This window comes from Canis aureus, chromosome 17 (genome assembly GCF_053574225.1).
Source record: "Canis aureus isolate CA01 chromosome 17, VMU_Caureus_v.1.0, whole genome shotgun sequence".
In the NCBI taxonomy this organism is placed as follows: Eukaryota; Metazoa; Chordata; class Mammalia; order Carnivora; family Canidae; genus Canis; species Canis aureus.
In genome coordinates this window covers 61,857,137-61,874,694 of record NC_135627.1, presented here as the reverse complement: position 1 = coordinate 61,874,694, position 17,558 = coordinate 61,857,137, and the positions used below count along the sequence as shown (strand labels likewise).

Here is a 17,558-nt window from a genome sequence, read left to right as displayed (position 1 = left end):
GTTCTCCTCTAGGATTTTGATGGACTCTTGTCTCACATTTAGATCTTTCATCCATTTTGCGATTATCTTTGTGTATGCTGAAAGAGAGTGGTCTAGTTTCATTCTTCTGCATGTGTATATCCATTTTTCCAACACCATTTATTGAAGAGACTGTCTTTCTTCCAATCGATAGTCTTTCCACCTTTATTGAATATTAGTTGACCATAAAGTTCAGGGTACACTTCTGGGTCCTCTCTTCTGTTCCATTGATCCATTTGTCTGTTTTTGTGCCAGTACCACACTGTCTTGAACCACAGCTTTGTCGTACACCCTGAAATCTGGCATTGTGAAGCCCCAGATATTGGCTGTTTTTTAAAATTCGCCTCGCTATTCAGGGTCTTTTCTGATTCCACACAAGTCTTTTTTTTATTATGATAGTCACACAGAGAGAGAGAGAGAGAGAGAGGCAGAGACACAGTCAGAGGGAGAAGCAGGCTCCATGCACTGGGAGCCTGACATGGGATTCTATCCCGGGTCTCCATGATCGTGCCCTGGGCTAAAAGCAGGTGCCAAATGGCTGCGCCACCCAGGGTTCCTGATTACACACAAATATTAAAATAATTAGTTCTAACTCTCTGAAGAAAGTCCATGGTATTTTGATAGGGTTTGCATTAAAGATGAACATTGCCTTGGTAAAATTGACATTTTCACAATGTTAATTCTGCCAATCCATGAGCATGGAATATTTTTCCATCTCTTTGTGTCTTCCTCAATTTCTTTCAGAAGTGTTCTATAGTTTTTAGGGTATAGATCCTTTAACTCCATCGTTAGGTTTATTCCCAGGTATCTTATGCTTTTGGGTGCAATTTTAAATGAGATTGACTCCTTAATTTCTCTTTCTTCAGTCTCATTGTTAGTGTATAGAAATGCCATTGATTTCCAGGCATTGATTTTGTATCCTTGAATGCTACTAAATTGCTGTATGAGTTCTAGCAACCTTGGGGTGGAGGCTTTTGGGTTTTCTATGTAGAGTATCATGTCATCGGTGAAGAGGGAGAGTTTAACTTCTTCTTTGCCAATTTGAATGCCTTTATTTCTTTTTGTTGTCTGATTGCTGAGGCAGGACTTCCAGTACTACGTTGAATAGCCGTGGTGAGAGTGGACATCCGTGTATTGTTCCTGATCTTAGGGGAAAGGCTCCCAGTGCTGCCCCATTGAGAATGATATTTGTAGTGGGCTTTTCATAGATGGCTTTTAAGATGTTGAGGAATGTTCCCTCTATCCCTATGCTCTGAAGTGTTTTGACCAGGAATGGATGCTCTATTTTGTCAAATGCTTTCTCTGTATCTAATGAGATGATCACATTGTTCTTGGTTTTTCTCTTGCTGATGTGATGAATCACATTGATTGTTTTACGAGTGTTGAACCAGCCTTGTGTCCCGGGGATAAATCCTACTAGGTCATGGTGAATAATTTTCTTAATTTATTGTTGGATCCTATTGGCCAGTATCTTGTTGAGAATTTTTGCATCCATGTTCATCAGGGCTATTGATCTATAATTCTTTTTGGTGGGGTCTTTGTCTGGTTTTGGAATTAAGGTGATGCTGGCTTCATAGAACGAATTTGGAAGGACTCCATCTCTTTCTATCTTTCCAAACAGCTTTAGTAGGATAGGTATGGTTTCTTCTTTAGACGTTTGATAGAATTCCCCTGGGAAGCCATCTGGCCCTGGACTTTTGTGTCTTGAGAGGTTTTGGATGACTGCTTCAATTTCCTCCTTGGTTATTGGCCTGTTCAGGTTTTCTATTTCTTCCTGTTCCAGTTTTGGTAATTTGTGGCTTTCCAGGAATGCGTCCATTTCTTCTAGATTGCCTAATTTATTGGCGTATGGCTGTTCATAATGTTTTTAAAATAGTTTGTATCTCCTTGGTGTTGGTAGTGACCTCTCCTTTCTCATTCATGATTTTATTAATTTGAGTCTTCTCTCTCTTCTTTTTAATAAGGATGGCTAATGGTTTATCTATCTTCTTAATTCATTCAAAGAACAAACTACTCGTTCCGTTGATCTGTTCCACAGTTCTTCTGGTCTCGATTTCCTTGAGTTCTGCTCGAATTTTAATTAACTCTCTTCTTCTGTTGGGTGTAGGATCTATCTGCTTTTTCTTCCTCTAGCCCCTTTATGTGTAAGGTTAGCTTTTGTATTTGAGTAGTTTCCTGTTTCTGAATGGATTCTTGTATTGTGATGTATTTCCCCCTTAGGACTGCTTTTGCTGCATCCCAAAGATTTTGAACGGTTGTATGTTCATTCTCATTAGTTTCCATGTATCTTTTTAATTCTTCCTTCATTTCCTGGTTGACCCTTTCGTCTTTTAACAGGATGATCCTTCACCTCCACATGTTTGAGGTCCTTCCAAACTTCTTGTTGTGATTTAGTTCTAATTTCAATGCATTATGGTCTGAGAATATGCAGGGGACTATCCCAATCCCTTGGTATTGGTTCAGACCCTATTTGTGACCCAGTATGTGGTCTATTCTGGAGAAAGGTCCATGTGCACTTGAGAAGAATGTGTATTCAGTTGAGTCTGGATGTAAAGTTCTGTAGATTTCTGTGAAATCCATCTGGTCCAGTGTATCATTTAAAGCTCTTCTTTCTTTGGAAGTGTTGTCCTTAGAGACCTATCGAGGGTAGAAAGAGCTAGATTGAAGTCACCAAGTATAAGTGTATTATTATCTACGTATTTCTTCACTTTGGTTATTAATTGGTTTAAATATTTGGCAGCTCCTACATTCTGGGCATATATTGAGGATTGTAAAGTCCTCTTGTTGGATAGATCCCTTAAGTATTATTTAGTGTTCCTCTTCATCTCTCACTACAGTCCTCGGGGTAAATTTTAGTTTATCTGATATAAGAATGGCTACCCCTGCTCTCTTTTGAGGACCCTTTGAATGGTAAATTTTTCTCCAACATTTCATTTTCAGGTTGTAGGTGTCCTTCTGTCTAATATGAGTCTCTTGTAGACAGCAAATAGATGGGTCCTGCTTTTTTATCCAGTCTGAAACCCTGCGCCTTTTGATGGGGTCATTAAGCCTGTTCACGTTCAGTGTTACTATCGACAGATATAAGTTTAGTGTCATCATGATATCTTTTCAGCTCTTGTTTTGTGGATTGTTCCACTGAACTTCTTAAAGGGGAATTTTAAGAGTCCCCCTTAAAATTTCTTGCAGAGCTGGTTTGGAGGTCACATATTCTTTCAGTTCCTGCCCTTCTTGGAAGCTCTTTATCTCTCCTTCCATTTTGAATGAGAGCCTTGCTGGATAAAGTATTCTTGGTTGCATGTTCATCTCATGGAGGACCCTGAATAATCCTGCCAACCCTTTCTGGACTGCCAGGTCACTGTGGAGAGGTCTGCTGTTACCCTAATGCTCCTCCCCATAAAGGTCAGGATTTTCTTGTCTCTTGCTGCTTTAAGGATCTTCTCTTTATCTTTGGAATTTGCAAGCTTCACTATTAGATGTCGAGGTGTTGGACAGTTTTTATTGATTTTAGGGGGGATCTCTCTATTTCCTGAATCTGAATGCCTGTTTCCCTTCCCAGATTAGGAATGTTTTCAGCTAGGATTTGTTCAAATACATATTCTGGCCCTCTGTCCATTTTGGCACCCTCGGGAACCCCAATTACACGTAGGTTTTTCTTCCTCAGGCTGTCGTTTAATTCCCTTAATCTGTCTTCCTTGTCTTTTAATTGTCTGTCTCTTTTTTCCTGTTTCCTTCTTTGCCATCAACTTGTCTTCTATGTCACTCACTCGTTCTTCCACCTCGTTATCCCTCGTCCTTTAGACTTCCAGTTTGGATTGCATATCATTCAATTGATTTTTAATTTCGGCCTGACTGGATCTAAATTCTGCAGTCATGAAGTCTCTTGAGTCCTTTATGCTTTTTTCTAGAGCCACCAGTAGCTGTATTATAGTGCTTCTGAATTTGCTTTCTGACATTGAATTGTAATCCAGATTTTGTAACTCTGTGGGAGAGACGACTGTTTCTGATTCTTTCTTTTGAGGTGAGGTTTTCCTTCTAGTCATTTTGCTGAGTGCAGAGTGGCCAAAAACAAATTGAATTGGGAAAAGGACAAAAAGAGAGGAGAGAAAGAAGGAAAGAAAGAGAAAAAGGAAAAAGAATAAATGAAGAAAGAAGGAAAAAAGAGAAAGAAAAGAAAGAAAGTGGAGAAAGAGGGTGGGGGAAGCAATCAGAAATAAAAAAAAAAACATGGGGGAGTATCTTCTGATTCTGTATACTTTAAGTCCCTTGACCTCCCTTGGACTTGTCCGTCTAGCTGGTCTTCTGGGGGAGGGTCCTGTTGTGCTGATTTTCAGGTGTTAGCACGTGGGGGAGCTGCTCTGTCCCCTGCCTGGTGCAGGGCTCAGTGCAGTTAGTTTACCCCGTGAGGCCCCAGGAGGAACAACCCCAGTGGCAGCGGTCAGCTCTGGAAACCTCTATTCAGCCCCCGCAGTAACTCAGGAGCAGTCCATCTGCAGGGCCTGGAGGCTCTTGGGCAGGGCCGCTGATCTGCTCAGCTCTGAGCAGGAGCGTCCTTGCTATCCTGGGCCCTCCGTGCCTCTGCCTGTCCCAGCAGAGGCCAAATCCTGGGTTGTGTCCTGGCGCCCTGTGCTCCGGGGCCTGCGCTGTTGGATTCTCGCTCCTGTCCATACAGCTGCCTCACTGCAGAGCCACCGCTCGAGCCCCTCCAAGTTCCTCCTGGAGCTGCGCAGCCCCCTCCACACGGCGCCTCTTCCTTTGCAGGTGGCGCCACCGCCAAGGTTCTCCCGGGGCCGCTCAAACTCCTACACGCAGAGCCACCACCGGAGCCCCTCAGTGCTACTCCCTGGTCAATGCATGTGCCCTGCAGCCCTTAGGGAGCTCGGTGCACTCTCCTGGGAGTGCAGGTCTCTGTTAGTGTCCCAGGGAGCCCTATAGCATCCCCGCCCTCCTGGGGTTCTTCTCTGACTCCTTGAAGGTGCCATTCCGCCCTGGAAGATTGGTGCAGCTCCTCCTTCTCCCAGGACAGAGCTCTTCTGTCCTGTGGACACTCACCCCAGCCTTAGCTGGGCTCCTCTCAGGGCCCTTCATACTTGGATGCCTTTAGTTTCTTTATTTCTTTTTTCCGTCTTCCTACCTTGATAGAATCACGAACTTTTCTCACTGTAGCATTCGATCTGGGCTCTGTTTAAATCTCAGGCCAAATTCGTAGATTTTCAGGATGATTTGAAGGTTATCTAGGTAATTTGGTGGGGACAGGTGATTTGGAGACTCTACACTTCCGCCATTTTTGCCCCTCCTCCTGTATGTTGCCTTTTAGCTTTGTTTGTTTCCTTCACTTTGCAGAAGCTTTTCAATTTGATGAAGTCCCAATAGTATTTTTGCTTTGTTTCCCTCACCTCACAGGCATATCTAGAAAGAAGATCCAATGGCCAATGTCAAAGACGTTGCTGCTTATCTTTTCTTCTTTGTATGGTTTCAGGTCTCACATTTAGGTCTTTCATCCATTTTGAATTTATTTTTTATATATATGGTGTAAGAAAGTGGTCCAGTTTCATTCTTCTGCATGTGGCTGCCTGGTTTTCCCAACACCATTTGTTCTTATCCTGGGGTCAGGGTTAGGGTTTCTTGAAGAGACTGTCTTTGTGCCTTTGGATATTCCTTCCTGCCTCGTTGTCGATTAATGGATCATAGAGTTACAGGTTTGTATCTTGTTTCGGCTTTCCATTCTGTTCTATTGATCTAAGTGTCTCCTGTTGGGAGATTCTTGATTGCTAATTCAATTTCTCTGCTGGTTATATGTCGGTTCAAGTTTCTTATTTCTTCCTTTTTCATTTTTGCTATGTTATATATTTCCAGGAATTGATCTATTTCTTCCAGATTCTAGGTTGCTGGCATATAATTTTTCTTAATGTTCTCTTATAATCGTTTGTTTTTCTGTAGTGTTGGTTGATATTTCTCTTTTCTCATTTGTGATTTTATTTGGGTCCTTTCTCATCTTTTTATCTTTTTTCTTTTTTAAAGATTTTATTTATCTATTCATGAGAAACACAGAGAGGCAGAGGTATATGTAGAGGGAAAATGAGGCTCCATGCAGGGAGCCTGATGTGTGATGTGATCCCCTAGGACGCTGGGAACATGACCTGAGCCAAAGCAGATGCTCAACCACTGAGGCACCTAGGTGACTAGGTGCAATTCCTAGCTAGGAATTCCTTTGCTAGTTATGGGTCTGTTCACATTTCCTATTTCTTCCTATTTCAGTTTTGCTCATTTGCACATTTCAAGGGATTTGTCCATTTCTTCCAGGTCTCCCAATTTGTTTGCATATAATTTCATAGTATTCCCTTATAATTGTCTAATTTTTCTGCTGTTGATTGAGATCTCTCTTATCTCATTTGTGATTTTATTTATTTAGGTCTTTTCTCTTTTCTCATTGATAAGGCTGGCTATGGTTTGATCCATTTTATTAATTATTTTGAATAACCAGCTCTTAGATTCGTTATTCCATTCTACTGTTTTGTTGTTTCTGTATTGTTTATTTCTGCTCTCATCTTTATTTTTTCCCTTCTTCTGTAGGCTTTAGGCTTTGTTTGCTATTCCTTTACCAGCTCCTTTAGGTATAGGGTTAGGTTGTGTTTTGGAGACTTCTTGTTTCTTGAGGTAGGCCTGTATTGCTTTGTACTTCCCAGTTAGGACTGCCTTTGCTAAATCCCAGAGTTTTGGAGAAACATGTTTACATTTTCATTTGTTTTAAATTTCCTCTTTATTTTCCTGGTTGCTCCATTCATTCTCTAGTAGGATGTTCATAATCTCCACGTATTTTTGGTCTGTCCAATTTTTTTTCTTACTTTTGGCTTCAAGTCTTATAGCGTCGTGGTCCGAAAATGTACAGAGTGTGATATCAACCTTCTTGTACCTGTTGAGGGCTGATTTGTGGGCCATGATATGATCTGTTCTGGAGAATGTCCCATGTGCACTTGAAAGGAATGTGTATTCTGCTTTAGGAAAAAATATTCAGACTATATGTGTTGAGTCCCTGTGGTCCAGTGTGTCAAGGCTATTGTTCACCTGTTGATTTTCTGCATAGACGATCGGTGCATTACAATAAGTGGGTGTTAAAATCCCCTGTCATTGTATTATTATCAGTGAGTTCCTGTACGTTTGTTGTTAATTGGTTTTTATTATTTAGGTACTCCCATGTTGGCAGCATAAATATTTAGTTGTTGGATCTTTGTTTTAAATAAATTTTTTTTATTGGTGTTGAATTGACCAGCATACCGAATAACACCCAGTGCTCATCCCATCAAGTGTCCCCCTCAGTGCCCATCACCCATTCACCCCCCCTTCCCGCCCTCCTCCCCTTCTAGCACCCCTAGTTCATTTCTCAGAGTTAGGAGTATTTATGTTCTGTCTCCCTTTCTGATATTTCCTACACAATTCTTCTCCATTCCCTTATATTGCCTATCACTATTATTTATATTCCCCAAATGAATGAGAACATACACTGTTTGTCCTTTTCCGATTGACTTACTTCACTCAGCATAATACCTTCCAGTTCCATCCATGTTGAATTAAATGGTGGGTATCTGTCATTTCTAATGGCTGAGTAATATTCCATTGTATACATAAACCACATCTTCTTTATCCATTCAATTTTCAATGGACACCGAGGCTACTTCCACAGCTTGGTTATTGTGGACATTCCTAATATAAACATCGAGGTGCCGGTGTCCCGGCGTTTCATTGCATCTGAATCTTTGCGGTAAATCCCCAACAGTGCAATTTCTGGGTCGTTGTGCCATTCTATTTTTATCTCATTGAGGAACCTCCACAGAGTTTTCCAGAGTGGCTACACCAGTTCACATTCCCACCAACAGTGGTTTCTATATTTAGGTACTCCCATGTTGGCAGCATAAATATTTTGTTGTTTGATCATGATAGAGAGTCTTTTTAATTATGAAATAATGCCCTTCTTCATCTCTTTTACAGTATTTGTTCTTTTTTGAAATTTAAAATATTTATTTATTTATTCATGAGAATTACACAGAGAAGCAGAGGAAGGAACATAGAGTGAGAGGCAGGCTCCCCAAAGGGAGGCTGATGTGGGACTTGATCCTTGGATCCCAGAATCACACCTGAGCCGAAGGCAGATGCTCAACCACTGAGCCACCAGGTGTCCCCCAGGGTTTGGTTTCAAATCTCATTTGTCTGATATAAGTATGGGTCCTCCAGCTTTCTTTTGATATCCATTAGCATCATAGATTATTTTCTATCCCCTGACTTTCAATCTGTTGGTGTCTATAGGTCTAAGGTGAGCATCTTGTAGGCAGCGTACAGATGGATGTTGTTTTTTTAATAATAATTTTATTTATGAAAAAAAAATAATAATTTTATTTATGATAGTGTGAGAGAGAGCGAGAGAGAGAGAGAGAGAGAGAGAGAGAGAGAGAGGCAGAAAATTAGGCAGAGAGAGAAACAGGCTCCCCACCAGGAGCCCAATATGGGACTCGTTCCAAGACTCCAGGATCACACCCTGATTCAAAGGCAGATGCTCAACCCCTGAGCCACCCAGACATCCCGGATCCTGTTTTTTAAGCCCCTCTGATACCATATATCTTTTTATTGGAGCATTTAGTCTATCAGCATTCAGAGTGATTATTCAAAGATATGAACTTTGTGCATTTGTGTTACTGGAAGAGTTGGTGTTTCTGGTGACGTTCTCTGGGCCTTTTTCGTCTTTGTTGCTTTTGGTCTCTTTTTTTCCCCCACTAGAAGAGTCCATCTTAAAATTCCATACTGGACTGGTTAATTGGTCATGAACTCCTTTATATCTTGCCTGTCTGGGAAAATCTTTCTCCCTCCTTCTCTCCTGTATGACACCCTTGCTGAAGAAAGAATTCATACAAATTGGACTCCAATAAAAAGAAATTTAAAAACATAAAATAAATTTTTGCTATTATGATTGAGGAAAATGGCATTTAGGTTGAAAAAGCAGAAGCTGAAAGAGAGGAGGAAAGATTTCACCCTCCGTAGCCTTCATAGGGACCTGGTTTCCTTTCCTAGGAGGGCCCCCCGCCTCCGGAGGATGCTTCCTGCCCCTCTGTCCTCCTTTCTGGAACACAGCAAAGACATCTCCGTACCTCCAACACCTCTGCAGTCATGACTTATAGCGTTTTCCAAATATCCTATTGGGGACAACATTGTAGTGTATGTAACCATCTGGCTGCTGTTTGACAACATTGGGGGGATTCCGACTTTTGTTGGTTTTGAGCTGCGTGTGTGTCTATCACATGCAGCTATCCCATGCAGCCATCAGATCCTCTGGCTGTGTCACCCAAAACCCCGAAATTGTTGGCAGAACATCATTTCTGGTGCTGGCGCTGGGCAGCTAGCTGGGCTCTGTTGCCATGATGGGGCTCACTCATGCAGGAACTTTCAGCTGGAAGGTCAGCAGAGCTGGAAGTTCCGGCTCAGCCACATTCCCATGTACAGCAGTGGGTACGGCCTCCCCTAGAAGGCACGTGGGGAGGTCAGCTGTGTGTGCCTGGAGGTGCCCTTGCAGGGGCTGGTTAGCACCTAGGTGGTGCTCCCTCCTCCTTTCTGGGGGTCTCTCCATGCCCCGTGCACATAGTTCTGGGAGACACAGAAATGGGTTGGCTCTGAATTTTCACACCACAACACTTTATTGGCTTTCTACAGCAAAGGCTCAGAGCCATGAGTTCGTGCCTTCCCCTGGGGAAGGAGACCTTTCTGTCCTTTAAGGGGGGGCAAGAATCACACGGGGTGGGGGGGCGGGTGCTGGAGTCCCCCACCTGGGAGAATGTGTGGACTCCGGGTGGGGGCAAGTGTCCTGAGGTTTCAGCCTGATTGACGGTTCTGAGGACAGCAGAGCTGACCTGGACCTGTTGCTCATGGCCTCCTGCTCTGGGTCCCTGCAGGGCATCAGGACCCCGGCTTCAGGCTCTCTGGGGCTGGAGCACCTGGAGGAGTCTGCGTCCTGGTGTGGGTGTGGGTGGGCCCCACCGGCTTACCCTTCCTCTCCCCACACTGGTGTGTCCCGGGATCCCCAGGGCTGCCCTAGACCAGCGACCTGGATCTGTGGGGCACGCCCAGGGCCCAGGAGGCCACATCCAGCTCTGAGAGGGCTCACTCAGCCCAGGGCCAGAATCCAGGGCTGGCCAGGGCCATGGGGGCCTGATTCCATTAGTCTTTGAGTTGGGACTGGTGTGGGCTCAAATCAACCCAGCCCCCAAAGAGCCTAGGCCCAAGTCAGCCCAGGTCCCTCTGGGTTAGGGGCTGGTGTCCTGTGCAGGTTGTGCCACCCTCCAGGAGGAAGAGTAGGAGGAGGCAGGGCACAGTGCTTCCTCTGCTCCACCTACCTTCACCCACCCTGTCGGGGGCTCCCTGTCTTTCCTCCTCCCTGAAACCCCTGGATACACTATGGGACACCGGGCTTCTGATGGTAGCAGGATGTCCAGAGAACCATGGGGAGGCTGACCATGTCCCACAGGGGGCAGCTGCACCGGGTCCTTGCTGAGGGGCGATGGTGTGTGAGTGGATGGTGTGTGGGCAGGGGTATGATGGTGGTGGATTGAGGGGGATGGTGTATGGGGGATGGTGTTGGGGTATAGTGTGGGTGGGGTTTGTGTGGGGGTGTGTGGGTTTGAGGGGGATGGTGTAGGGGGGATGCCATGAGGGATAATGATGTAGGGGGATAGTGTGTGGGTGGGGAATGAAGGGGATGGCGTGGGGGGCCTGCAGACACAGGGCATCCCCTTTCTCTAAGATGCACACCAAGACATCTACAGATAAAAGCGACCACAGTCTTAGGTTTATTGTGACACCTGCCTCAGGGGCCCCGTGTGGTCAGTTCAGGGCCCTGGCTGGACTGGGCGCATTATCTGGGGGTCATCATACTATGTATGTTTACAAATTGCAAGTTGTCTCAAATTAAATGCATAGACTTTAGAAATATATAAAGCACCGAGGGTGGGTGTCACTCTGACCCTTCAGACCCTCATCGGATTAATGTGTGTCCTCCTCCAGTCACAGCCATGCAACCTGCCCCCAGGTCCCCTTAATGCCCCCATGGCCCCCACCCAGGCACCTGATTTTCAGGGTGCCGTCCGTCACCCCTTTGGGGATCAGCTCACATCGCAACCCCTGGAGGCCCCATCCTAGTGTCCTCCTAATCCCTGAGACACCAGGGGTAGAGACACGGAGGTCATCCCCAGCACCCTACCATGCCGCTGTGTTTTGCTGGCTGCTGTTCTTCCCCCGGCCTCAGAAGCCCCATGTTCCCTTCCCAAAAGCCACCAGTCCTCCCCCGGGTCCCATTCCCCCTGGCACCTCAGCCTCACCCTACCCCGTAGTAGTCCCAAAACATGATGTGACTGCTGAACGTCATGTTGATGTCCAGGTCCACCTGCTTGATGTCCCTGGAGGAGACCAGGGCCTCTTATTTCATTTCCTGTGTGAATACCATGGAGGAGGAGCCAGCGTCAGGGACTCAGACCCTGACATGTCACCAGGTGCCATCCTGGGCAGGGAGCCCAGGGGCCACCATGGGATTGTGTCCTGCGGAATCCTCCTTCCTTCCCCTGGGAAGTTGGGGACGGCGGGAGTGCCCAGCGTGCCCATGGACCTGTGTGAGGGCCTGTGCCCAGCTGTTGTGGGCGGGGAGGTGACTGAGGGTCAGCCTGGGTGGGAGGGGACAGGAGGTCAGTCCAAGTGGGAAGGGGACATGGGGGTGTTGTGCACAAGATGGCGAATCCGAAAAACCACTAAGGAGCCGACACTGATGCAAACAAACGAGAGTTGTTTTACAAACTCGAGCATGGGTCCAAGTGTACCCCACAGAGTAGAGCAGGGAGTTGGACACCGAGGACGGTTTTAACTTAGTTTTAAGGGCCTGGTCTTGGGGACCTCCAGAAGGGTTGGAGCAATTCCTCAAGTTCTGTTCACTTTTTGATATGGGGCCTTCAAGGGCATTGAGCACTCTTCTCATTCTAATAGGGGCTTCCAGCCCTTGGATTCGGCTCAGTTTTCATTCCATTCTGGGGCATTCTGGACATTAAGCTGTAAATTTTTGTTTTTTTCCTGTATCTGAAGTAATGTAAATTTCAGCTCTTCTTCACAGGGGCCAGGGATTGCTGGCTGTGTGCAAATGCTGAACTTAAAGTGGAATGGCCGTAATGTTCTCGGCCTCCCCACGTCCCGTCCCATACTCTCTAGCTCCTGCCGCCCTCCCCAGAGCTCCTAAGAGAGCAATTGCAAATTACCTCAACGTGGCAGCCTGTGTTGGGGGACAAGCCCCGGGATTTGCGATCAGGAAGACCTGGAGATCCGCGTATCGGCTATGCAGCGTGATTTGATGCTGCAGACTCTTATTCCCTAAGGCTATCTTGACAACTGACTTTGTACATAGAAAAGTTCTCCTTTGCCTTTAAAAGATGAGGAGCAAGTCAAAGCATTTTTTCTCTGCCCATCCTATTGCTCAGATTCCAATCTGAGACGTATTGACTTTTAATATGGATAATGTACTATCCGTAGTAGTATTGTTAATATATTCTGACACTAGTAATTCAGAGGGATGAGGCTTTCTCAACTATTTCTTCTCAGCTCAGTCACTCATCAGAAAATGCATCTTTATGGATTTGGAAATAAATGAGAGACATTATTACCAATGGTCCTATTATTATGTGAAGGATTCTTCCCTGAAATTCTTCCCCTGTTTCAACTGACACTGAAACACTGTGAACTCTTTGGAAGACAAATGTCAAGGAGATAAATGTTATGCCTTGCTAATTTTAAATGCACTTGCAAATTGGTGTCTATTATAATAGAAGTTTTTTAATCTGATTTTTGCTATTTATTATCCTTTCCTGCTTTTCAGGTTGAGAATGTATTGTACGTGTTCATAAGTGTTTTTCTTTCCTTCTGATATAAAATTTTTACTTTGTTCCCAATGAAGGAACTCTCTAAGAATAAGGCAAAAGTTACTTCAACTATTCTTGAAATGTCTTCACACTTGGAGCCTGATTTATTTAACTCAATTTTCAAAATAAATCTTATTTATTGGAATAAAAACAAAGATTTATAGGGAAATTGAGAAGATAGTAAGAGAATTCTCATTCACTTGCACTCAATTTTTCCAATTATTGATATATTAGTATGGTTCAAATATTAGCTAATGAATCAATATTAAAATATTCGCATTAACCAAGGACAATACTTTATTCAGATTTCCTTAGCTTTTGCTAAGTTACCATTCCTCATATCACACTCCATTTGTCCTCATGTTTTCTTAGGCTCCTCTGGATTGTGACAGTCTTTCAGTCTTTCCTTGTTGTCTTTGAACTGGAATGCTTTGAGAAGTAGAGTATTTTGTAAAATTTCCCTCAGTGGGACATGTCTGTTGTTTATCTCATGATTGAACTGTTTCTGTGGATTATATACAGAGATATACTGATTTTTTATTATTATCATATAAAGGATAGATACTATCAACATAATTTATCAGTCTTGGTATCGATCTGATCATCTTGCTGAGGTAGTGTTTGTCAGCTTTCTCCGTAGTAAAGTGATTCTTTATTGTTATTGTTATTATTATTAATATTATATTATAATTATTTTTAAGGTTTTTCATAATATATTTTATAGAAGGAAGTTACTATGTGTATTGCACACATAAGAGTGGGAAGGTATGCTCATGAACTTGAGGGTGGAATGTCTGCACAAATTGTTTGAAATTCTTCTACATGGGAGATTTCTCTTCATTCTGGGTTTGTTTGTGTCTTTTTCAAAGACGCTATTTAATTAATTGAGTGAGAGAGGAGAGAAAAACCATGAGCGAGAGGGGCAGAGGAAGAAGGAGAAGCAGGTTCCCTGCTGAATAGGGAGTCTTCCTTGGGACCTGGATCATGATCTGAGCCTAAGTCAGAAGCTTAACTGACTGAGCCACCCAGGTGCCACTTTTTCTTCCTTCTTTTTTTTTTTTCTTAATAATAAATTTATTTTTGTGTGTGTGTTCAATTTGCCCACATACAGAATAACACCCAGTGCTCATCCCATCAAGTGCCCCCCTCAGTGCCCATCACACATTCACCCCCACCCCAGCCCTCCTCCCCTACCATCACCCCTAGTTCATTTCCCAGAGTTAGGAGTCTTTATGTTCTGTCTCCATTTCTGATATTTCCCACACATTCCTTCTCCCTTCCCTTATATTCCCTCGCACTATTATTTATATTCCCCAAGTGAATGAGAACATACAATGTTTGTCCTTCTCCGATTGAGTTACTTCACTCAGCATAATGCCTTCCAGTTACATCCACGTTGAAGCAAATGGTGGGTATTTGCCATTTATAATGGCTGATCAAGGCCCACCTTTTCTCTCTCTTCATCTTCTGAGTCTCCTATGATATGAATGTTATTGCTTTAATAAGTGGCTGAGTTCCCTATGTCTGCCTCTGTGGTCCATAACCTTCCTTGTTTTTAAGGCTTCCACTTGGAACTGCATCTCAGTTATAGCATTTTTAACGTTGGCTTGACTAGATTTTAGTTGTTTTATTTCTACAGGAAGGGATTCTCCAGTTTTCTTCTGTGCTCTTTTTCCAGCCCAGCTGCTGTCTTTATAATCATTGTTTTAAACTGTATTTAGACATCATATATGTGAATGGATGAACTTCCTGGCTGTGAGTACTACCTCACGTTATTTTATGAAGGTGAATTTCTCCATCTCATTATTTTTTCCAAAAAAAAAAAAGAAGGAAGAAAAAGAAAAACCAAGAAAAACAATAAATTTGCCCTCCTAAAAGAACACCAGATTATTTTGGCCTGCTTGTTAAAAGATTCTAAATCCCAAAATAAGAAACACAATTAAAGTACCATGAAACTAAACATAAGAAATATATAAGGTACATACATAAAATTTAAAATAAGGCAATTTATAAACTAGAATCAAAGAAAATACATGAAAATAAAGCACAAAGTACAAAGGAAGCTAGACCCTACTTTCCAGGCACAGCTGAAGCTCTGCAGCCTCTGCGGTCCAACAACTTGGTGGCAGCAAGTGGTCTGTGCGTGGTCTGGGAATGGCCCGTGGCGCTGATTGTCAGGTGCACATCTGCCTGGGAGATGCACCTGTGGGGTCAGAGGTGGGGTGGGCTTCAGCGCCTCGGCCTCCAGCGGGTGGCACTGTGCTGCTCCCTGAGACTCCGTGCTAATGGGAGGGATGCGGGTGGGGACGCTGGGTCCTCTAGCTCTGGGGCTGAGCATCCCGCCCCCCAGTCTGCAGGCCCACCACAGAAGAGCCGCCAAGCCCCCGGGTCTCTGCTGCTTCTCTCAGAATCCTGCTTTCACTCTGCCCTCATCCGAGTTTCTTTTGGTTTTGTTTTTTATCTCAGTCTGTTGTGCCCAAGATTGCGAATTCGAGAAATCACTGAGAAGCCGACACGAATGCAAACACATGAGGGTTTATTTACAAGATCAAGATAGTGTCCTAGTATACCCGACAGAGTGGAGCAGGGACTTGGACCCCAATGTGGGTTTTTGCTTAGTTTTAAGGGCTGGTCTTGGGGACCTCCAGAAGGGCTGGAGCAATTCCTCAACTTCTGTTTACATTTTGATATGGGGCCTTCAAGGGCATTGAGCTGTGTTCTCATTCTAATAGGGCCTTCCTGTCCTTGTCCTGGGCTCAGTTTTGATTCTATTGTGGAGCTTTCTAGGACATTAAATTGTAAACAGCAAAGGTTCCACACCTGGAAGGGGGACGTACACTGTCCCTATATGCTGAAGATGCGGTGCTAGAAGAAGGAAACCCGAGAGCCTCTACCAAAACCTGTTAGAACTAAGGAGTGAGTTCAGTAAAGTCATGGACACAAACTGACCCTAGAGCAGAGTAGCCTTGCTGTGTCCCGACAATGAGCACTCAGGAAAAAAATGAAGTTGTGACTCCCTTCTCAGGAGCATCAAGGAGAATTAATAATGAGACTGAACCAAAGGAGCACAAGACTTCTGCACTGAGCCATACCAGGCTCTGGGAGGCCATCCTGGGCTCGTGGGGTGAGAGCCTCATCTTGTGAAAATGTCCACAGTTCCTGAATCCAACCTCAGATTCAATGTCACTCCTATCAAAATCATGGTGGCAGATCTTCGATATAGTAAAAAAAAAACCCATAACATCCATCTGCCCCCACAAATGACCCCGGACAGCAAATCAGTATTGGAGAAGCAGGAGAGAGCAGAACGCAGCACTTTCCTATTTCAAATGATGTCACAGAGACACAGGATAAAGCAGTGTGGTTCTCGGGCCCCCAGCTGGCTCTGTTGGTTAAGCATCCGACTCCTGACCTCACCTCCGGTCCTGATCTCAGGGGTCATGAGTTCTAGCCCTGGGCTGGGCCATGGATGAGGCATGGAGCCTATTTAGACAAACAGGACCCACGGTGGGTGGTCCCGGTATAAGCTGAATGAGCAAAATTGAGAGTCTAGAAGGAAATGTGCTCTGATACAAATGATTTTTTAACTTAATTTAATTTAAACCCAATTAATTAATGTATAGTGTATTATACTTTCAGAGGAAGAATTCAGGGATTCACCAGTTGGAGATAACAGCAGTGCTCATGACATCATGTGCCCTCCTTCATGCCGGTCCCCTGTTATCCCCAACCTCCAGCGGCCCTCAGTTTGTTTCCTATCATTAAGAGTCTGTATTTCCTGCATCTGTTTTTATCATATTTGTTTTTCCTTCCCTTTACAGTTGTTATCTGCTTTGCTTCTTTAATTCCACCTATGAATGACACCACACGGTCATTCTCTTTCCTGACTGATTTATTTCACTTAACATGATCCCTCTAGTTCTATCCACGTCATTGCAAATGGCAAGATTTCCTTCTCTTTGATAGCTGAGTGCCATTCCTCTCTCTATGACCATCATCTATCTCCAATCCTCTTTATCCATCATCTGCCTGAGGGCACCAAGACTCCTCCCACAGTGTGGCTACTGTGGACCCGGCTGCTGTGGACACTGGGTGCAGTTGTCTGACGTCTCACTGCATCTGTATCTTCGGAGTGAGCTCCAGGCCTTTCACCTGCTGGTCGCAGGGCGGCTCTATTTGTAACTTCCTGAGGAGCCTCCACACTGTCCAGGGCGGCTACACTAGCCCGCAGTCCCACCCACAGTGGAAGAGGGTTGAGTGAGTTTTGCAGGACGTTGTAAAAGTCTGGTCCACATTTCATTTCGTGTCCTGTGGCTACAATTCCTTATCTTTAAGTATTTCTGGGGAATCCGGGTGTTGGGCTCCATTTCAGTGAGATGTTTCGGAAGCTAACAGGCCACAGCTGGAACCTGGATGAGGCAGGTGTGGCCTCTGGAGCACCCGACTCTTCCTGCATGGCCTCCTGCAGCGCCTGAGCGTCCCGCAGGGGGCGCCCGACTCCAGGCCCCACCCAGGGGTGCGCATGTGCAGTAGGCCTCCTCTGCCTTCACTAACAGGAGCCAGCCTGTGCTGGGGAGGCCTGAGGAGGACATGGGGACGAGTCCACGC

At 44.6% G+C, this 17,558-nt stretch overlaps 1 protein-coding gene across 6 annotated transcripts in view; it reads left to right on the top strand.

Moving 5' to 3' along the window:
- The window catches only part of LOC144288148 (uncharacterized), an 89,908-nt gene that overhangs the window by 53,893 nt on the left and 18,457 nt on the right, over window positions 1-17,558 (top strand). Inside the window, exon 4 of one of the 6 annotated variants that reach the window (XM_077855858.1) lies at window positions 12,152-12,506. The exons of 4 other annotated variants lie outside the window; for them this stretch is intronic. The gene's annotated coding sequence lies outside the window, so the exon portion shown is untranslated. Of the gene's footprint in view, window positions 1-12,138; window positions 12,507-17,558 lie in introns of those variants that run through there. One more of the 6 variants, XM_077855857.1, reaches the window with a different exon arrangement.